We start from the raw sequence: 24,410 nt of genomic DNA, 5'->3' as shown, positions 1-24,410 counted from the left end.
TCTCTCCCTACTTATTCAATATAGTTCTTGAAGTTCTAGCCAGAGCAATCAGACAACAAAAGGAGATCAAAGGGATACAGATCAGAAAAGAAGAAGTCAAAATATCACTATTTGCAGATGACATGATAGTATATTTAAGTGATCCCAAAAGTTCCACCAGTGAACTACTAAAGCTGATAAATAACTTCAGCTAAGTGGCTGGGTATAAAATTAACTCAAATAAATCAGTTGCCTTCCTCTATACAAAAGAGAAACAAGCCGAGAGAGAAATTAGGGAAACGACACCCTTCATAATAGACCCAAATAATATGAAGTACCTCGGTGTGACTTTAACCAAGCAAGTAAAAGATCTGTACAATAAGAACTTCAAGACACTGAGGAAAGAAATTGAAGAAGACCTTAGAAGATGGAAAGATCTCCCATGCTCATGGATTGGCAGGATTAATATAGTAAAAATGGCCATTTTACCAAAAGCAATCTACAGATTCAATGCAATCCCCATCAAAATACCAATCCAATTCTTCAAAGAGTTAGACAGAACAATTTGCAAATTCATCTGGAATAACAAAAAACCCAGGATAGCCAAAGTTATCCTCAACAATAAAAGGACTTCAGGGGGAATCACTATCCCTGAACTCAAGCAGTATTACAGAGCAATAGTGATAAAAACTGCATGGTATTGGTACAGAGACAGACAGATAGACCAATGGAATAGAATTGAAGACCCAGAAATGAACCCACACACCTATGGTCACTTGATTTTTGACAAAGGAGCCAAAACCATCCAATGGAAAAAAGATAGCATTTTCAGCAAATGGTGCTGGTTCAACTGGAGGGCAACATGTAGAAGAATGCAGATCGATCCATGCTTATCACCCTGTACAAAGCTTAAGTCCAAGTGGATCAAGGACCTCCACATCAAACCAGACACACTCAAACTAATAGAAGAAAAACTAGGGATGCATCTGGAACACATGGGCACTGGAAAAAATTTCCTGAACAAAACACCAATGGCTTATGCTCTAAGATCAAGAATCGACAAATGGGATCTCATAAAACTGCAAAGCTTCTGTAAGGCAAAGGACACTGTGGTTAGGACAAAACGGCAACCAACAGATTGGGAAAAGATCTTTACCAATCCTACAACAGATAGAGGCCTTATATCCAAAATATACAAAGAACTCAAGAAGTTAGACCGCAGGGAAACAAATAACCCTATTAAAAATGGGGTTCAGAGCTAAACAAAGAATTCACAGCTGAGGAATGCCAAATGGCTGAGAAACACCTAAAGAAATGTTCAACATCTTTAGTCATAAGGGAAATGCAAATCAAAACAACCCTGAGATTTCACCTCACACCAGTGCGATTGGCTAAGATCAAAAACTCAGGTGACAGCAGATGCTGGCGAGGATGTGGAGAAAGAGGAACACTCCTCCATTGTTGGTGGGATTGCAGACTGGTAAAACCATTCTGGAAATCAGTCTGGAGGTTCCTCAGAAAATTGGACATTGAACTGCCTGAGGATCCAGCTATACCTCTCTTGGGCATATACCTAAATGATGCCTCAACATATAAAAGAGACACGTGCTCCACTATGTTCATCGCAGTCTTATTTATAATAGCCAGAAAATGGAAAGAACCCAGATGCCCTTCAACAGAGGAATGGATACAGAAAATGTGGTACATCTACACAATGGAATATTACTCAGCTATCAAAAACAACGAGTTTATGAAATTCGTAGGCAAATGGTTGGAACTGGAAAATATCATCCTGAGTGAGCTAACCCAATCACAGAAAGACATATATGGTATGCACTCATTGATAAGTGGCTATTAGCCCAAATGCTTGAATTACCCTAGATCCCTAGAACAAAGGAAACTCAAGACGGATGATCAAAATGTGAATGCTTCACTCCTTCTTTAAATGAGGAAAAAGAATACCCTTGGCAGGGAAGGGAGAGGCAAAGATTAAAACAGAGACTGAAGGAACACCCATTCAGAGCCTGCCCCACATTTGGCCCATACATATACAGCCACCCAATTAGACAAGATGGATGAAGCAAAGAAGTGCAGACTGACAGGAACCGGATGTAGATCGCTCCTGAGAGACACAGCCAGAATACAGCAAATACAGAGGCGAATGCCAGCAGCAAACCACTGAACTGAGAACAGGACCCCAGTTGAAGGAATCAGAGAAAGGACCGGAAGAGCTTGAAGGGGCTAGAGACCCCATATGTACAACAATGCCAAGCAACCAGAGCTTCCAGGGACTAAGCCACTACCTAAAGACTATACATGGACTGACCCTGGACTCTGACCCCATAGGTAGCAATGAATATCCTAGTAAGAGCACCAGTGGAAGGGGAAGCCCTGGGTCCTGCTAAGACTGAACCCCCAGTGAACTAGTCTATGGGGAGAGGGTGGCAATGGGGGGAGGGTTGGGAGGGGAACACCCATAAGGAAGGGGAGGGGTGAGGGGGATGTTTGCCTGGAAACCAGGAAAGGGAATAACACTCGAAATGTATATAAGAAATACTCAAGTTAATAAAAAAAAAGAAATACTCAAGTTAATAAAGATGAAAAAAAATAATTTTTTTCATTAATGATTCTGTTCGTTTAAATCTCAAACAATATTGGCCTTCCTGGTTACCACTCCCCAGCCACCCCATTTCACAACCTCCCTATTCTTCCTCCCCTTTCCCTCTATGAGGGTGCTCCCCTATTCACCTACTCTCTCCTGCCCCACTCCTCCAGCAACCCCCTCTGCTGGGGTATCAAACCTCCACAGGACCAAGGGACCTCTGATTGAAGTCAGACAAGGCCGTCCTCTGCTACCTATGTATCTGGAGCCATGGATCTCTCCCTGTACACTCCTTCGTTGGTAGCCTAGTCTCTGGGAACACTGGTGGTCCAGCTAACTGATGTTACTTTTCCTATGGGGTTGTAATCCCCCAAGGCTCCTCCAGTTCTTCAGACAGCTCCACTACCAGGGTCCCTGAGCTCAGTCTGATAGTTGAATCCAAGCATTCACATCTGGATTGGTCAGTTGCTGGCTGAACTCCCACGAAGCAGCCATACCAGGTTGATGTCAGCAAACACCTCTTGGCAACAGTAATAGTATCGGGTTTGGTGTCTGCAAACAGGATGGATCCCCAGGAAGGACAGTTCCTGGATAGCCCTTTCTTCAGTCTGTGCTCCATTTTTTGTCCCCGTTCTTCCTTTGACAGTAATATTTCTTGGTTAAAAACTTTGAGATGGGTGTGTTGCCCCATCTCTCAAACAAGGGCCGTGCCTACCTACTTGAGGTGATCTCACACAGGTTCTATCTTTACTCTACTAAAATTATCCCCATTGGATCCTGGGAGCCTCTCATTTTCCTGGCGTCTGGAACCCTCCAGACGCTATCCCCAGTTCATCATCCCCTCCTGCCCCATATATTTATTTGATTTTGAGGCCCTTTGTACAGCTCTCCTGTAACCTACCTGATACTGCCCTCTTTATATCCTCTCCCTCCTCTCTCCACCCAGTTCCCTCCTTCCTCCATCTCCTGTGATCATCCTGTTTCTCCCTCAGTGTAGGACTGGAACATCCACAATCTTTCTTCCTCTTAAGCTCCCTATGGTCTATGGGTTGTATCATGAGCATTGTCAGCTTTTGGGTTAATATCAACTTATCAGTGAGTACATACCATATGTGTTCTTTGTGTCTGGGTAAACTCACATAGAATGATACTTTCTGGTTCCATTCACTAGCCTTCAAATTTCATGAAGTCATTTTTAATAGCAGAGTAGTACAACATTGTGTAAATGTACCACATTTTCTGTATCCTTGCTTCTGTTGAGAGACATTGGGTTCTATTCAGCTTTATAATTAAGCAGCTATTATAATTAAGGCTGTTATAAACATAGTGGAGCATGTTTTCTTGTTATATGATAGAGCAGATTTAGAAGATATTCCCAGTAGCAGTATAGCTGGGTCTTCAGGTAAAAATATTTACAATTTTCTAAGGAACCACAGACTGATTTCCAGAGTGGTTTTACCACCTTGCAGTCCCAACAGCAATGGAGGAGTACTCCTTTTTCTCTACACGTTCACCAGCATCTGCTGGAACCTGTGTTTTGGTCTTAGCCATTTTGATTGATGTGAAGTGGAATGTTAGATCTGTTTTGATTTGCATTTCACAGATAACTAAGGATGTTGAACATTTCTTTAAGTGCTTCTCAGTCATTTAGGATTCCTCAGTTGAGAATTCTCTGTTTAGCTCTGTACCCCATTTTTAATAGGACTATTTGGCTCTCTGGGGTCTAACTTCTTGAGTTCATTTTGTGTTTCTGATATTAGCCCTCTATCAAATGTAGATTTGGTAAAGATCTTTTTCCAATCTGTTGGTTGCCATTATGTTGTATTGACAGTGTCCTTTGCCTCACTGAAGCTTTGTAATTTTATGAGGACCCATTTGTCAATTGTTTATCTTAAAGCAGAAGCCATTCGTGTTTTGTTTAGGAAATTTTCTCCTGTGCCTATGTGTTCGAGGCTCTTCTCCACTTTCTCTTTTATTAGTTTCAGTACATTTGCTTTTATGTGGAGGTTCTTAATCCACTTGGACTTAAACTTTTTATAAGGAGATAAAAAGGCATCAAACTGCATTCTACATGCTGACCTCCAGTTGAACCATTGCCATTTGTTGAAAATTCTATCTTTTCCCACTGGATGATTTTAGCTCCTTTGTCAAAGATCAAGTGACCTTCGGTGTGTGGGTTCATCTCTAGGTCTTCAATTATATTCCATTGCTCTACCTACCTGTCTCTGTACCAATACCATGCAGATTTTGTCACTATTGCTCTGTAATACAGTTTGTGGTTAGGGATGATGAATCCCTCAGAAGTTCTTTGTTGAGAAGTTTATTGATGAGAATAGTTTTCTCTATTCTAGTTATTCCAAATGAATTTGCAAATTGCTCTTTCTAACTCTATGAAGAATTGAGTTGGAATTTTGGTGGGAATTGTATTGAATCTGCATATTACTTTTGGTAAGATGGTCATTTTTTACTATACTCATCCTGCCAATCCATAAGCATGGGCGATCTTTTCATCTTCTGAAGTCTTCAATTTCTTTTTTCAGAGACTTGAAGTTCTTGTCATACAGATCTTTCACTTGCTTGGTTAGAGTCCCACCAACATTTATTATGTTATTTGTGACTATTGTGAAGGGTGTTGCTTCCCTAAATTCTTTTTCAGCTTTTTTATCTTTGGATGAGAATAACACTACTGATTTGTAAGTATTTTATATTTTATATCCACTCACCTTGCTGACCTTGTTTATAAGCTGTAGGAGTTCTCTGGTAGAAATTATGGGATTGTTTATATATAATATCATATCTGCAAATAATGACATTGTGACTTCCCCTTCCCAATTTATCCCTTTATTCTTCTATTGTCTAACTGCTCTGGCTAGAATTTATTACTTAGTACAATATTGAATAGGTAGGGAGATAGTGGGTAGCCTTGTTTTGTCCCTGAATTTAATGGGATTGCTTTGAGTCTCACTCCATTTAATTTGATCTTGGCTATTGGCTTGCTGTATATTTCTTTAATTATATTTAGGTATGGACCTGAATTCCTGATCCTGCCAATACTTTTATCATGAAATGGTGCTGTATTTTGTCAAAGGCATTTCAGCATTTAATGAGATGATCATGTTCATTCTTTCCTTTGTGTTTGCTTATATAGTGGATTATATTGATGGATTTTCATATATTGAACCATTCTTGCATTCCTGGGATGAAGCCTACTTGATCATGGTGAATGATTGTTTTGATGTTTTCTTTGATTTGGTTTGTGAGAGTTTTATTGAATATTCTTGCTGTTTTATTCATAAAGGAAATTGTTATGAAGTTCTTTTTCTTCGTGGGAATTTTTTTGTGGTTTGCATATCAGTATAATTGTGGCTTCATGAAAAGAATTGGGTAGCATTCCTTCTTTTTCTATTTTGTAGAATAGTTTGAGAAGTATTAATATTAGGTCTTCTTTGAAGGTCTGATGTAATTCCGCACTAAAGCCATCTGGTCCTGGGCCATTTATGGTCAGAGGACTTCTAATGACTGCTTTTACTTCCTTAGGGGTTATGAATTGCTTAGATGGTTTATCTATGCTGACTCAAATTTGGCTCGTGGTGTCTATCAATTTCATCTAGATTCTCCAGTTTTGTTGAATATAGACTTTTGTAGTAGGACCTGATGATTTTTTAAATTTTCCTCAGTTTCTCTTGTTATGTCTCAGTTTTCATTCCTGATTTTGTTAATTCAGATACTGTCTCAGTGCTCTCTGTTTATTTTGGTTACAGGTTTATCTATCTTACTGATTTTCTCAAACAACCAACTCTTAATGATGTTGATTCTTTGTATAGTTCTTTTTGTTTCTGTTTGTTTGATTTTAGCCCTGAGTTTGATTATTTCCTGACATGTACTCTTCTTGGGTGTATTTGCTTCTTTTTATTCTCAAGCATCCAGATGTGCTGTTAAGCTGCTAGTGTACGATCTTTCTTCATTTCTTCCCTGACCAAGTTATCATTGAGTAGATAGTTGTTTGGTTTCCATATATATGTGGGCTTTCTGTTGTTTTTGTTGTTATTAAAAACCAGTCTTAGTCTTCGCTGCTCTGATAGACTACTTGGAATTAATTCAATGTTTTTTGTATCTGTTGAGGTTTGTTCAGTGTCCAATTATATGGTTGATTATAGAGAGGATACCATGAAGTGGTGTGAAGAAGGTACTTTTTTTTGTACTAAGGTGAAATGTTTTGGAGGTATCTATTAAATCCATTTGGTTCATGACTTCTGTTAGTTTCACTTGTCTTTATTTAGTTTCTGTTTCCAGGGTTTGTCTATTGATGAGAGTGCCATGTTGAAATAGCCCACTTTTATTGTGTGAGTTGCAATGTATGCTTAGATCTTTAGTAAGGTTTCTTTTATGAATGTAGGTGCTCTTGCCTTTGGAGCATAGAGATTCAAGATTGTTTGTTGATCCTGGTGGATTTTTCCTTTGATAAATATAAAGTGTCCTTCCTTATCTTTTGATAACTTTTGGTTGAATGTTGATTTTATTTGATATTAGAATAGCTACTCCATCTTGTTTATTGGGATCATTTGCTTGGAAAATTGTTTTCCATCCTTTTACTCTGAGGTAGTGTCTGTCTTTGTCACTGAGGTACGTTTCCTGTATGTAGCAAAATGCTGTGTCCTCTTTATATATCTAGTCTGTTAGTCTATGTCTTTTTATTGGGGGATTGAACACATTGATATAAAGAGTTAATAAGAATTAGTGTTTGTTGTTTCCTGGGTTTTTGTTGTTGTTGTTGTTGTTGGAGGTGGAATTATATTTGTGTGGCTCTCTTCTTCTGGTTTTGTTGCAGAAGATTATTTCTTGCCTTTTCTAGGTTGTAGTTTCCTTCACTGTGTTGGAGTTTTTCATCTATCTTTCTTTGTAGGGCTGGATCTGTGGCAAGATATTGTGTAAGTTTGGTTTTGTCATGGAATATCTTGGTTTCTCCATCCATTTTAATTGAAAGTTTTGCTGGAAATAGTAGCCTGGGCTGGCATTTGTGTTCTCTTAGGGTCTGTATGACATCTACCCACTATCTTCTGGCTTTCATAGGCTCTGTTCTGAAGTCTGGGGTAATTCTGATAGGTCTGCCTTTGCATGTTTCCTGACATTTCCCCCATCCCTTTTAATATTCTTTCTTTATTTTGTGTATTTAGTGTTATGACTGTTATTTCATAAATCTGCTCCAATCTTTTTGGAATTCTATGGGCTTCTTATGTGATTATGGACATCTCTTTTCTTAGGTTAGGGAAGTTTTCTATTATAATTTTGTTGAAGTATTTACTGGGCTTTTGCATTGGAAACTTCACTCTCTTCTATATCTATTATCCTTAGTATTTAAATTTCTTGTCCTTAATTTCTTGGATGTTTTGGGTTAGGAGCTTTTTGCACTTTATGTTTTCATTGTTGGTTGTGTCAATATTGTCTATGGTATCTTCTGCCACTAAGATTCTCTCTTCTATCTCTTCTATTCTGTTGGCAATGCTTGTGTCTATGACTCCTAATCTTTTTCCTAGGTTTTCTATTTCCAAGGTTGTCTCCCTTTGTGCTTTCTTCATTGTTTGTCTTTCCTTTTTTAATATCCTGATTGGTTTTTTTCAATTCCTTCACCTGTTTGGCTGTGTTTTTCTGTAATTCCTGTAATACCTTTCCTGTAAAGGATTTTTGTGTTTCCTCTTTAAGAACTACTACTTGTTTACCTGTGTTGTCCTCTATTTCTTTAAGGGAGTTATTTATGTCCTTCTTAAAGTCCTCTATATTCATTATGAGATGTAATTTTAAATCCAGATCTTGCTTTTCCAGTGTTTAGTACTTGCTGTGGTGGGAGAACTGTGTTCTGATGATTCCAAATAGTCTTGGTTTCTGTTGCTTATGTTTTTGTGCTTGCCTCTTTCCATCTGGTTATCTCTGGTGTTAACTGGTTTTGCTGTCACTGACAGTGGCTTGACCCTCCTGTAAGTCTGTGTGTCGGCACTCCTGGAGACCTGCTTTCTCCCAGAGGGATCTGGATACAGGAAGTTGTGACACATGTTCAGCTCCAGGAGTATGCAGAAACAGATGGGATTCTGTCCCTGAGTTCCTGTGTCCTGAAGGCTCTAGGCTGGTTTCCCTTGGGCCAGGAATGTGAACAGAAGTGATGGTCTTCCATGTGCTCTCAGGATTGTCAGAACTTTACAGAGTCCTGCTCTCTCCCCCAAGGGATCTGTGTACAGAGACCTGTGGGACAAGGTTAGCTCCAGGCACAGGCCAGGATAGAATTTCTTAACTAGACTCGCAGTGCTCAAGAAATTGCTCAAGAACTGGTAAATGAAAGCACAAGAAATGGAGAAGCTTTTTCACAGCCATAGAAAAAGTCAACAGATTGAATAGACAACCTACACAATACAAGATAATCTGTCCTGGTTTTGCTTCAGACATTACCCGAAATACATACGAAACCATAAAAATAAACACCCATGTAGTAAAATTTCTGATTAATGCATGGTCTAATGAAGTGAGACGATGGTTCTAAGGAGAAGAAATATAAGTGATCAATTAAATACTTAAAAAGTGTTCAATATCTTTAGCTATCAGGTAAATGCTAATTAAAACCACTTTGCGATTCTATATCACTCTAAGTCAACATGACTGCTATCAAAGACACAAAGGACAACAAATGTTGGTAAGGATATTCAGAAAAGGTAACCCTTATTTACTGTTAATGTGATGGTAAACCATTGTAGAAATCAAAGTAGCAGCTTCTCCAAAATCTAAAACCTGAATTATTTTACGGCATCTCCATACTACTACTAGACACATGTCAAAAGGATTCTTTATCTTTCCACAGAGATATTTGCACATCCATGTTTATAGCTACTTCCCTTCTACCCCCATTCAAAATGGAAATGTTTATGAGAAAAGGGGATTTCAATTAAATTTTCTTTGAACCCGCAAAAGCTTTCCTCTCTAGTGGAAGGATTGCAGCAGTCTATGAATCTTAATGGGAAATCAGTCTAATATACTTCAACAGATGAAAGGATAATAAAAAATATATATAGTATATAATAAAACTTTATTCTATTGTATGGACAATGAAATTGTGAAATATTGATGAAACTGGAAAATATTCAATGTTCAGTAAGGTAAGTCGAGTTTAAAATGACAACTACTATATTTGGTTTCTTCATGTGCAGATAGTAGCTTCTAATTATTATTTGTATAGTTTATTTGGGAGTATGAATGCTTAGAGCCCAGTCAATTACAAGCTACTTATACTGTGTGCAAGAAGATGCTGTAAGGAAGAGGTGTCTATCTTCTATAACATGCAATTTGAGCAGAAAGGGAGAAGACTAGGAGCAGAAGGGTATATCAATGGTGGAGGCCAGGAAGATGGGAGGGAGGAATGTATAGAATTGAGGAGAGCTCAACAAAACCTACAAATGAACATTTCATAGAAAAATCTGTGATCTTGTATGAAAATTAGAAAAATAATGAAAATTTTCAATTTATTACCTCTATTTCATGTCATAAAAATATTTGATTTTAGAAACACATTGGAAAACACTCTGTGTTGGAGTTTAGGAAATAATTTTAGGACCTTTTATCTTAGAAACTGCAAGTTCACCTGTATTAATAAAAATCAGATTGAGTGAAAAATAAATTTCTCTATTTGACTAGATGAAAAACTCTTGGAAGATGGCAGTGTCAGGTTATAATTATTAGAGAAAAGATGAGCTGAAGATATATCTAAATAATATGGTTAAAATTTAGAGATTCTGGAATTTCTAAAAGGAAAACTGGTTGAAAGTGAAATTCTTTGAACAAACAACATGATATAAAAATGAAAGTTGGTTCCAAGTAGTATGGAATTCAGATTACAACGAAATAAAATGGTGTAACCTCCACAAACATGACCTGACGTTTGCTTAATGCTGGTAAGGGAAACGTATTTGATACCACAATCTACATAGAGAAGGTATCTTGCTTTTAGGTAGCTACTTGCTTTCAGGTGGACTACTTCCAAAGGATGGTATTTTGGTTGCATAGCAACAAATAAAACAACAATACAATTGGTTTCCAATCATCAAAAAGAATGGCAGATAGTTAAATATATTGAAGTTGATATTTGTTACTTTTAAGGAGCATTAGGATTGTGCTTCTGACTATCCATAATCCAGCCTGCATGAGCAAACCTAGGTGTCAGAGCAGTTAAACCATTAAATCTTTAACTCATTCAAAGCCATGACTCTGTTAATTTTATTTTATTTTTTGAAATAATAACATAGCTAAATAATGTTATCTTCCTTTTCTTCTTTTATACTTTCTCTTACACGACTCCTTACTTTTCCTCAAATTTATGGCCACTTTTAAAATTGCTTTTACATACATGTATACATACATACGTACATAGTACATACATAGATATTATATAATACGTGCATTTACTCACACATCTATCTACCTATCTATATAACCAAATAAATAAATATAACCTACTTTCTCAGTATGTATAATATCACTTGTATGTATGCTTTTAAGACTGACTTTTTGGTGCAGTGTAACCAGCTGCTGTGCTCTTCTCTGGGGAAGATTATTTCTTAAGGCAGTTAAATTGGTCAGACTATATGGGTGTGGCTTTTGGCATATGTAGGAGTCACAGTCTCACAGAAACCAACTGTTTTTCTGGATCTCTATGCCTCTTCTTCAATGATCTACAAGCTTTAGGTGTTTGATAGATGTATTCACTGGGACCAGGTTTCACAATTCTTTATTTTAATTTGGTGTGGTTTTCTGAAATGTATCTCCTTTGTATCAAAGAAGGTTTTCTTAACAAGTGAGTGGGGGCCATAATTATCTGAGGTTATAAGGAAAATATTTAGATTATAGTCATGGATTGTGGTGACTTAGTGAAAAATTTTTGTTGGGCTTCTACCAAGACATTTGACTTCACCAACCATGGGTATATGTCTAGGTTTCTGGTACCAGACATGGTTCATCTCTTATTGAGCAAGTCATAAGTCCAATTAGAGAGTTGTTGGTTGCTCTCAGGGTGTGTGTGTACCATTATTGTATCCTTAGTGTTACCGTACCTACCATGATGGTCTTTGTTATGGTTCACAGAGATCATAACCACTTTTGACTGTTGATTGTTTCATTTCTTTGAAACCTTTCATGGTGAATCCTTCCTGCCTTTCTTTCTTTCTTCCTTTCTTTCTTTCTTTCTTTCTTTCTTTCTTTCTTTCTTTCTTTCTTTCTTTTTTACTTTTTTTTTTTCACCATGAAAGCTACTCCTTAGGGAGGAAGCATTTGGTTACTTTAAGCTAAGGGCTCTAGGCCTTATTTCCGAAGTGTATGGAGACTTCAATAGTAAAAACTTTTTAAATTGTAAAACCCACTAATATTTTAAAAACAATGCTTCTTTGTCCTCTTCATCTCCTGTCTCACATAGACAACATTTTCTAAAGAATGATTTTGTGACCAACATTCAGAGTAATGTATAAAATGATATTACTAAAGTAACACTGGCTCCAGTACAGATCATATTTGAATATCACCTAAATTACATAAAAATTATAATAAGGGGATGTAGATCTATAAAATATTAGCACATTTACAAATTAAAGACTAGAATGATGAGGATTCAAAACCCTCTAAAGCATCTTTATGTCTACCTTTAGGAAATATGCCTTTTCCATTATAAGATCTGATAACAACTTACATGTTTGCCATCTTCTAATTTTGATGCTTGGAGCCCAGTAATACATGGAATCTTTAGAATGAAGCCATTCATTTTACAATACTTTTTCATTTATGAAAAAAATGTTTTATATGTAGAATTCCAGTGTAGAGTTGTGCCACTATTTCTAAATATCACAAATTATAAATGAAACAGTTAAACACTTTTATCAATAACAAGATAATCACTTGCTTTCTTTTGAGATGGAGTCTCCCTATTTAGTTCAGGAACACCTCAGGCTGTATCTCTTGCCTAGGTTTCAGTAATATCAAAAAAATAAAAAGTAAAATAAAACTTGTACATAAGTACTCCATTCTAACCAAGTTTCAGGTTCTCAGGTACTAACTTCAAGATTCATTTTATTAATGCTTGATGATTTGATAAATAGCAAAATTGTTTCATAGATTAAGAAGTTTTAAAGACATGAACCAAAACAAATATTACATGCCATTTCCATACAACTAATTAGTTGAACGATGTAAAAATCCAGATTTTTTCAAAGTTATAAAGGATACTATAAAATTTTTTGATTTCCCCAATTCATTACTTCATTTTTGTTCTACTGTGGTAAGAAAATAGAAAATCAGCAATATCAATATGTCTTTTCTGGGATGATTAATCCTGGTGCTGAGACAGAAATTCAAATGAGCTTAAAATTCACATTGTGTATAAAATTAGGAAGTGCTAAAATATATTAACATACCAAATATTCCTTTGCAGAAATTACATAAGTAGAGAAAAATGTTACATTTCATGTATTCATTGTTTCATAATGAATACATAAGAAAATCTTTTTCTTCCAATATCGATAGGGATTTTAAGCAGTAAATGATGTGTGATTAGTGCAACTTGAAATAGAATCTTCTCAGGCTAGTATAGGATAAGTTTAATAGCTAAATTATCCTTAGTAATGACCATAAAAGATCATGACTGTATTACAACCATTTAAAGAAAATGAGAATACCTAAGTGCATATTTTCAATATAATTCATATGTAGCTGAATAAATAAGAATAGAAAAACTAATATAGTAGAATTTACACATATAGAGTGATAAAGTTGAAAATTTTAATTATTTGTGTTCAATGAGGAAAATAGAGAAAAGATAAAATAATTGCAAAGTTTAACGATGAAAATGTGGGTGTATAGGGTTTTTATACATATTCTAATTACAATTTCATCCCTGAAAATAATTATTAAAAGAAAATTAACTTTGCGGTAAACTAACTCTCATGTGGTCAAATTGTCATTACTAAGAGAAAAGAAAGGTTAAATGTGTCTGGACATTTTATCCCATAGAACACAGGACTGCTTAGGCAGTTTTCCATCCCTCAAAAGCCTGATAATCAGTATGAATACATGAAAAAAGCCATAGAAACCATGTGGAGGAATTAAATTAAAATACCAAAATAAAATTTACTAAAAACAATCTTCTGAAAAATAAATGCCTCTGATTTATAAAATATTCATATCCATATATTCAAGCCTTTTGTTTATTCCACACTTATGTACAATTATGACAAGCTAATTAAAATTAAGATTGACAGATTCTTAACATAAATCAAATAACAGCATGAATAATTCTGAGTATGATATTGAGTTAGGAAGTCATAGCTAGATAGGATATTACTAGGAAAATTGAATGAATTGAAATGTATAGCCCATTCTAAAGTGCAAGATTTTGTGCATTGAGTTTTTTGAAACCATTTTACAAGAGAATCTTTTTGTGTTAAAGAAATAATGCTACCATTTCAGCTTACATTCCTAACTCAAGAGAGAACCAACTGGAGCCCTCAGGACACAGGAATCATAATCGAGGAGCAGACTGGGACAGGATCTTTCTAGTTTCTGCCTGTGCCCAGAGCTGACCCTGTGCCACAGCTCTCTGTACCCAGATCCCACTGGGAGAGAGCTCGTTTCCCAGCTTTGCTGACATATGGGCTTACAAGAAGGCCAAGCCACTGTCAGAGACAGCAAGACCAGCTAACACCAGAGATAAGCAGATGGTGAGAGGCAAGGGGAAGAACCTAAACAACAGAAACCAAGGCTACATGGCTTCCTCAGAACCCAGTTTCCCCACCACAGCAAGCCTTAGACATTCCAACACACTGGAAAAGCAAGATTTTGATTTAAAATCCCAACTCATGATGATGTTAAAGAACTTTAAGAAAGGAATAAATAACTCCCATAAAGAAATATAGGGCAACACAGATAAACAGGTAGAAGCCCTTAAAGAGGAAATACAAAAATCCCTTAAAGAATTATAGGAAAATACAAGCAAATAGTTGAAGGAATTGAACAAAACCATCCAGAATATAAAAAGCTAAAAATTCACAAAGGGAGACAATCTCCGAGATCATGAGTCTTAGGCGCAAGCATAAGCAACAGAATAGAAGAGATAGAAGAGAGAGTCTTAGGAGCAGAAGAGTGACACACTGACACAACTGTCAAACTGCAAAATGCAAAATGCAAAATATCCAGGATATCTAGGACATAATGAGAAGATCAAACCTAATAATAATAGGTATAGACAAGAGTAAAGATTCCCAACATAAAGACCCAGTAAATAACTTCAACAAAATTTTAGAAGAAAACTTCCCTGATCTAAAGAAAGAGATACCCATGAACATACAAGGAGCATACAGAACTCCAAATAGATTGGACCAGAAAAGAAATTCCTCCTGTCACATAGTAGTCATAACACCAAATGCACAAAACAAGAAAAGAATATTAAAAACAGTAAGGGGAAAAGGTCAAGTAACATATAAAGGCAAACCTATAAGAATGACACCAGACATCTCACTAGAGATTTTGAAAGCCAGATATCCTGGGCAGATGTCATACAGAACCTAAGAGAACACAAATGCCTGCCCGGGTTACCATATCCATCAAAACTCTGCCCCTACTGAGAGACTCTGCCAGAGCATGACAAATACAGAGGCAAATGCTAGCAGCCAACCATTAAACTGAGAATGGGTTCCCCATTGCAAGAGTTAGAGAAAGGACTAAAGGAGCTAAATGGGTTTGCAACCCCATAAGAACAAAATTACCAATGACTCAGATCTCCCAGGAACTAAACTACTATCCAAAGAGTACACATGGACAGATCCGTGGCTCCAGCTGCATATGTAGCAGAAGATGGCTTTGCTGGGCACCGATGGATGGAGAATCCAAAGCTGGATCAACCAGTGTAGGGGAAATTCAGGAAGGGGTGGGTGGTTCGGTGGGGAAGACCCTCATAAAAGAAGGGAGAGGGAGAATGGAATAGGGGGGTTTATGGATGGGAATTTGGGAAAGGGGATAACATTTAAAATGTAAATAAAAATATCCAAAAAATGTACAAAGTAAAAGAAATTTAAGAAAACCTGAGAAGATGGAAAAATATCCCATGATCATGAGTTGGCAGGATTAATATAGGAAAAATGGTTATCTTGCAAAAAGCAGTCTACAGATTCAATCCAATCCCCATCAAAACTCCAACACACTTCTTCATAGAGTTTGAAAGAGAAATTTGCATATTTATTTCAAATAGCAAAAAAATCTCAGGATAGCAAAAACTATCCTCAACAATAAAAGAAGATCTGGGGGGAAACACCATCCCTGACCTGAAGCCGTATTACATAGCAATAGTGGTAAAAACTGTATGGTATTGGTATTGGTACAGAGACAGGCAGGTAGATCAAAGGAATAAAATTGAAGACCCAGAAATGGACCCATACACCTATGGTCACTTGATCTTTTACAAAGGAGCTAAAACCATCCTGATAGCATTTAAACAAATGGTGCTGGTTCAACTGACTGTCAGCATGTAGAATAATTCTTATTGCCCTGGACAAAGTTCAAGTCCAAGTGGATCAAGGACCTCCACATAAAACTATATACACTCAAACAAATAAAAGAAAAAAGTACAGAAATGCCTCAAACACATGGGCACTGAGGAACATTTCCTGTATAGAACACCAATGGCTTATGCTCTAAGATCAAGAATCATCAAATGTGAATTCATAAAATTGCAAAGCTTCTGTAAGGCAAAGGACACTGTCATTAGGACTAAACGGCAACCAACAGATTGGGAAAAGATCTTTACTAATCCTACATCTGATAGAGGGCTAATATCCAATATATACAAAGAATTCAAGAAGTTAGACTCCAGAGAATCAAATAACATTCTTTAAAAACGGAGTACAGAGGTAAATAAAGATTTCTCAACTCAGGACTATCAAATGGCCTTTAATCACCTAAAGAAATGTTCAACATCCTTAGTCATCCGGAAAATGCAAATCCGAACAACCCTGAGATTCAACCTCACACCAGTCAGAATGGCTGAGATCAAAAACTCAGGTGACAACAGATGCTGGTGAAGATGTGGAGAAAGAGAAACACTTCTCCATTTTTGGTGGTATTGCATGCTGGTACAATCACTCTGGAAATCGTTCTGGTGGTTCCTCAGAAAACTGGACATTCTACTACCTGAAGACTCAGCTATACCACCCCTGGGCATATACACCAAAGATACTCCAACATATAACAAGGACAAACTATTTTCATCACAGCCCTATTTATAATAGCCAGAAGCTGGAAAGAATCCAGATGTCCCTTGACAGAGGAATGGATATAAAAAATGTGGTACATATACACATTGGAGTACTACTCAGCTATTAAAACCAATGACTACAGGAAATTCATAGGCAAAATGATGGAACTAGCAAATATCATCCTGAGTGATTTAACCCAATCACAAAAAGCACACATTGTATGCACTCACTGATATGTGGATATTAGCTCAAATCTTTGGAATACCCAAGTACAGTCTACTGAGCACATGAAGCTAAAGGAGGACAACAATAATGCATATGCTTCAACCCTTCTTAGAAGGGGGAGCAAAAAAGAACAAAAGGTAAGGAGTTAAGTATCAATCTAAGGAGGAATGGGCCATAGGGTGTTGTGCTCACTCATAATCCCTTTTCTCTAATTTTGAATATTTTTGTTTTGTGAGTAATCTCTAATTTCTGCTTTATATTTTCCTTGTCTTTCATCCTGTTATGAATACTACTTTTGCTTGAGGTTTTTTCCATTGCGAAGTAAATTGATATGTATCTTCAATAAATATATCACTGTATCTTCCTTCTTTTTAAAGACTGCAGAGGTCTAACTTCTTTCTACAGTATGTGAACACTTCTTTTATACATTTTACCTAACTTTTTATAATTTTCAATGAGATATTTGCCCTACATAGGTACACTTGTAATCAAATCAATGGTTTTGAAATCATTATTTGAGTTTGCATTTTTAACTCCATTTTAGAGATTCTCTTACAAGATAGTTTTAGCACCAGCTGAACTGTAAATTCAAATCTCTAATGATGAGTCAATTGATCTTTCAGCTATACCCAAAGGATTATAAATATGTACTTCAGAAAAATTCTAACATACAGAATCTACTTATGAAATATATTAAAACATATACTATTTGTGGATGAGTTGTTAATTTTCATGTATATTGTAAAATACTCTTTATTGATATGTGTTTATTTTTCTTTCAAATACACCATTCTAAAATTATTTTATTTTTGTGAATATATCATTATTAAACGTGACTGATGCTCTAACCCAGAGGGTTTGGAGAGAAGGTATCTTAAGTAGTCAGTTCAATAATGAAATTTCTAGCATGAACCATTAACTTTAATGAATAATTTTTCTGTCTCCCTTTCATATTTTCTCCACTCATGTAATAAATAATAGTCACAATAATACTTACTATAAAAGTGATATGGCTGATTTTAGTTGCTGTTTCATTTCATTCCTCCATGGAACTAAGCCTTGTCTCATCTGTAATCAGTTGTGTAAATTATAGGTCTTAAAGTGATAGTTGGTGTTTTAAAAAGAAAATGTATTTTAAGATAATTTCATCCTAAAAATAAATCTACTCCAATTAGGGATATGATTTCCTCATTCTCCTGCTTGGTTTGGCTTAATGAATATCATTAGCATGAGCTGTTGGTAATAATGAAAAAGATATGAGTAGTCTTCTTCCTCCTTCTGCTTTCTAATTGTGGAAAAAATAAATCCTTCCATGTAAGTGGGGCTTTTAGAGATTTGGCTTTCCTCGTCATAGAATAGGGGTGATCAGACAAAAAATTTTATAGGCGCTTGGACAAGAACATGGCAAGAGAGCAAGTTTTTACTTTCCATTTGTTACTTGTAGAAATTCAAGTATATTACTAAATGTATATCAAAATGGTTTAGTATGTGAGGTTTTAAAAGTATATAGCTACATTTTAAATGCTGTTTATGAATTGTACATAATATAATTATGACATATTATGTGCCTTCCAAGTATATCAAAGCTATCATATATTTGCAAAAATATATACACATATATGGATCTAAGCGTTTGTACAAATTTTATATATATATATTTGTAGATATCAATTTAAATCTTAATCCCTATTATTAATTAAAACATTACTTTAAGAAGTAGAACAATCTCAAAAAAGGGCACTGTCATTTACCAGTAGAAATGTTATAAATAATTGGTAATTAGACCATGGCATGGTGCCATGGACTAGAGAACCCTTTCTCAATGTCCAAAATGATAACATATGTACTTCCAAATGGCTTTCTTCTGTTAATCATCTGTTTTCTATGGTCTATCGTCAAGGAACAAACTTTTTCATAAAATTTCAGACCTAGCAACAGTAACACTATTTTTTGTCACATTAATGAGCATGAACTATATGTTTCATAACTGTGATTATGGCCTTTGATGTCTGTTTTACTAGAGCAATGTGAAATCCTAAAAGATGATTCAGAATCATGCAATAAAAATAAGAACATAGCTGATCTTTTGTTGATGCCAAGATACAACCAAGGAATAGTAATCTATACCTATTACAGAGAATCAAAGTGAAATGAAAATAAAACGATCTAATGGAAAGTTACTACAAGCCAGATCATTAGAAGCTACAGGCTCTGAAGGACACACCCAGTCACCTGCACATCAGCTACATCCAGGTTCCTATCACAGCAGGCTCAGACTACTCCACATTATGCTGTAGTACTGATGAGATCATTTCTGTCTTATACAATGTGCTAAAAGGTCCTGGATCTCTGAAACCTTCACAATGATCACTTTGCTCTCCAAAAGTCATGGAGTTCTCATGGTGTATACAGTCTTGGCTGAAGCTGGCTTCCAGCCCCAGGCAGAACTGCTGAAACTGAGGAAGATCAGCTCTAACTTGGATGGGCAACAAGAAACACAATGAAGAAACATTTCTTCACCAATGTGGCCATTGACTCCTTGAGCCAGGGCCTTGGAGCTGCTTGTGGGATAGCATACACCACAGGGAGAAACAAAGTCAACTATCATATCTATTGCATGCAGGGTGACAGGGAGGAGGGTGCTATCTGGGAGCCCATAGCCTTTGTGTGAATTTGTGAACTAAGTTTGCTACAAATTTTGCCATCAACCATCTGGGCCAGAGTGATGAAGTTTGGCTGAAGTACCAGTTGGACATCTACCAGAAGCGCTGTGAGGCCCTTGGCTGGCACACTATCCTCATGAACGGGCACAGCATATGGAGGAGTTCTGCGTGGTCTTTATCAAGACAAGCACCAACCAACAGTGGCCACTGCCAAGCCCTTTAAGGGCCATAGGATCACAGGCATCAATATTTTATTACATCAATGGCAAATCTGACTAACATTAAAAAATAAAGTAATACCAAACAAAAATAAGTTAGTGTAATCACTGTTGTTATTAAACCTGATCACCTGGTTCAAAAATCTTTGGGATCATTTTGTGGAATGAATTATAAAAGTTTGGAGCACTCTAGAGAAGTCTTACAATGGTAAAAGCTTGGGTTAGTAGACATGTTTTTGTGGGAACTCAGAAAACTAGAACATCAACCGAAATTCTGACATCAAAGAATGTGCTTGTAAAATTTTATGTAGGCATGAAGACCTTAGTGGGAACTCAACTAGAACTCATTTATGTTTTTTCACCAAGAACTGTGTATTTTGTCCCTGTCCTAAGATTCTGTGAGATGCTGAGTATGATGAAGTAATAAACTTAGCAGAGAAAATTATAATGTAAACCAGTACTGAAGTAGCCTAGTAGCATAATTTATGATGGTTGTAGTTAATAAGATTTTAGTGAGGCCATACATCAGGAAACTAAAGTATTTGAAAAATGTTCACATTTAAATTTGGATTCAAGGAAATATGTTTTTCATATAAATATTTATTTTGATTTTTGAAATTATAATTATTTCTGTAGGGGTTGTTCTGATGCTTTGATCTATGTATACTGATGCTGAAGGTCCTCATTCCTGATTTCTTTTTGATTTGTCAATAAAGATACCAGTGACAAATGGTTGGATAGTAAGAAAGGGGTGGGATTTTGAGGTTCCCACAAGCAGAGAAGAAGATGCAGGAAGAGGAAAAAGGATTTGCCATGCTTCTGAGGGAGAGAGAGAGTCACCAGCCATGTGAGATCTCAGGGGGAATGGTCATTGGCCATTTCCCTACATGGGAGATTAAAAACTCAACTAAGCTGAAGGCAGAAATAGGGTTTTGAACAAGGAGTAAAGGAAAAGGCACACTTAGAAGAGCCTGACCGCTGAACCACAAGGTGTGTTAAAGATGAGCTCTGTGTGTGTGTGTGTGTGTGGGTGTGTGTGTGTGTGTGTGTGTGCCCGTGTGTCTTTCATCCATGGATTCAAGGGAACCAGGGTAGTGGCTAGTAGTGCGATCTGCCTGGTGCTTGAAGTGGGGTAGTAGAAATTATGTGCTAAATATTTCCCCTCCTTGTTTTCATGTAGTACCCTTTAGTTTCTTCAAATTTCAATGTCTTCTTTGTCTTTAATTATCAGTGCACATGTACATATGTGTATAAAACTCAATACAGAAATACACCCCGTTCAGTTTTTTGAAAGTTATTTGTATGCATATGGGTTTTTTTTTTTTGGCTGCTCATTGGATAACATCAATCTTATTTAACAAATATGCAGTACTTTTGAGACAGGAGGAAAGACGCCTATAGACCTAGTAAACAGTGAAACCTCTACCTATCATAGTGCCAAGTGTAGAAGTATGTAAAGTTGTTTGAAAAAAACAACTTTGAGAAGAGAAATTTTGAGAAGTCTGCAGGGTTACCAGGCTTCGACAGAGATTCCTGGGATGGTGTTGCTTTGAATCTGCCACATAGTCATTCAGAAGCTACCAAAGATATCACTACAGGACTTTGGTTCTCTGTATTATGATAAAACACTGACCAGAAATAACTTGAGGGAGGAAAATGCTTATTTGGTCTACAGGTTATACTCCAAATTGAAGCCCTGGCAGGAACCTCAGGGCAGTCATTGAAGCAGAGAACATGGGAGGAGAATGCTCGCCTACTGTTTGGTCAACTTTCTAGTAGTGACAGATTCACCTGCTTAGCGATTATACTTCACACAGTGAGCTGAGCCATCCTGTATAAAACTGTAACTAAGAAAGTGCCTCATAGACAGGTTCTTGGGTCAATATGATTTAAGCACTTTCTCGGTTACAGCTACGTCCCCTGGGGTGGGGGACACTGGCTTGTGTTAACAACTGTAGCTCCATATGATGGGTTTTTACACCATGTGAGCTGGTGGCAAATCTTGAAGTGCACCACATGATGCCCATTTTACATTCATATAAAAAATAATAATTGTATATTACTGGAGGCTTCAACCTAGACTTCAAAGAAGTTGATAAACATTAGATAATGTATATAAGAGACACAGAAAGTCTCTAGGTGGCCCCTAACAGGACAATGTGTCAAATAGTGAGGGCCAAACCTAAGTGTCAGTTGAAAGCCAAAGTTATAAAGATGACAAAAATATGTGGCTTCTGGAAAAGAAATATAAATGGATTAAGTGGGGTGAGCCCAAGCAAAAAAGCCAAGTGGGATAAAAATGCAGAGAAAATTAAGGACATTCATTGTCAATACCATCAGAACCCATGTCATACTGCCATGTGCCATGGATATAGAACACTGAAAACTATAGGTGTTAGTGTTTGCCTTGATGTATTCTGTGTTTCCTTGGTCCAACGTTCTTTGCTAGTCCATTCTTTTTGAATTAGAACTTGTTACTCTGCTCCACAGTATACTGAAAATTTGTAAATTGTTTTTTTTTGATTTCAGAAACATGAAAAAGTGAAAAGCTTCCCAGGAATCTCAGAAAAGACTTTGAATTTTCGGAGAATGTTGAAACTGTTAAGAAAATGAAGGTCCTTAGAGATTTATTAAAATTCATTTTGTGATAATTGGGTCCAAGGGTGGAATGTTATGGTTTGAATATAAGGATTCCCATATAGGATCATATGTTGAACCCTTGTTTCTCAACTGGTTTTGCTATTTGGGACACAATGGATTCTTCAGAAGTAAGTGCTGACTGTGAGAAACAGATTATTCTGAACAAGTCTTTGAAGTTTTTCATATTGTCTCTGGGTCTGTCTCAGAATCTCTTTGTCTCTGTCTCTCTGTCTTTGTGTCTCTTTCTTTTATCTCTCTATGTTTCTCTGTTTATCTGTCTCCACTCCCCACCCTGTCTGTCTCTGTCTAAAAGGTGAATAATACCATAATCCCCGCCTTAAGAAGACATTATGCCTCACTACAGGAAACAATGAAATAAAAGTCACTGGTGTCAAGAATTGTGGACTAAGACATCTGAAATTGTGATCAAAATAAAAGAGCTTAGGTCAGGGGCTTCTGTCATGGCAATGTAATATCTAGTACACTCCCTATCACAGATTTTCCCTTTCTTTCTCTTCAGTCTCTTGACAATATCTGTCATTGTTCAAACACACTCAGAATCTAGCTGATGAAGATTTTGACAAAGGCAATGTTCAAAGACTCCTGTACTCACCAGAGGAAAAAAAGTTCTGTGAAATGAAACTGAGGCACAGCTGCCCAGGAATGTAATCATCTACAGAGTGCATACCTGCACACTACTCACATTCTAAAATTTAAAACTTAAACAATAAATTCTTTATTTTATTTTAGTTCCTTTTAGAGCAAACCATAAAACAGAATACACACCTTAAAAACTATATATGATTAGGCTTGTGAAATCTCTTAAGACAGAGTCAAATATAGATCTGACTAAAAGCAGAAGATGATGTCGTCTTGATCATCATACTGGAACCTTTCAAGAGGTCATTACTGTGGACTCATTGAGTTGACTAGATACTAGACACATCAGAATCTGATTCTCCACAGAAAGAGTAATTTCATTAGAATATTTTCTGACCACATATCTAACCACTAGGGGAAAAGGCGAATGAAGGAGAGCTGGTAAGAATAACAATCAGAAAAGAGAAACAAACCCCTCAGAGCTATTTTATCTGTCTCAAAGCAGGAAGCTGAAGTTTTCCTGGCTCTTCGTTAGACTTAGCTTTTCTATTCTTTTTGCTTTTGTTTGTAAGTGAAACTTGCTCATTAAAGTACATTATTTCTAAAATTAATGTGTTTCATTATAATATTTTCATACCATATGCTTCAATAAATTATACTGAAGCCCAGACCAACCTTTGGTAGCCTGATGGTCCTCTTCCTCTTAATCACACCCACTTTCAGGCTCACATTGGAGGTGTGGTAACAGCTTCAAACGTGTCTGGACAAAAAGGCATGGCTACAGAGAGCCTAGTGGAAACAAAGTGGCTTATATTTGTATGACAAACTTCAGATTTTAATTATTTTGGGTCTGAAAAGGGAATGGGTTGACTAAGCAAAAGGCACTTGTAATTCCAGCACTTGGGAAACAGAAAAAAGGATGTCATGGTTGTCTTTGAAGCTAGCCTGGGCTATATGGAAAATACCTTCTCTGGATAAGGATGATGATGATGATGATGATGATGATGATGATGATGATGATGATGATGATAAACATTAAGAAAGCAAGACAAAAGTAGAAGCCTGACTAGAGTTAGAGTTTTACAAGCAGATGCCTGGTCTTTCCGGCTGCAATCTCTGTTCTTCTTTTCCCTATATGAATTATGTCAAAACTACATTGATATATCTTTTCTCATTTGAATCTGACATGCTTTCATATGAGTATCTCTCTCACATT

This window comes from Rattus norvegicus, chromosome 4, assembly GCF_036323735.1.
Source record: "Rattus norvegicus strain BN/NHsdMcwi chromosome 4, GRCr8, whole genome shotgun sequence".
In the NCBI taxonomy this organism is placed as follows: domain Eukaryota; kingdom Metazoa; phylum Chordata; class Mammalia; order Rodentia; family Muridae; genus Rattus; species Rattus norvegicus.
This window is presented reverse-complemented; position numbering follows the sequence as displayed.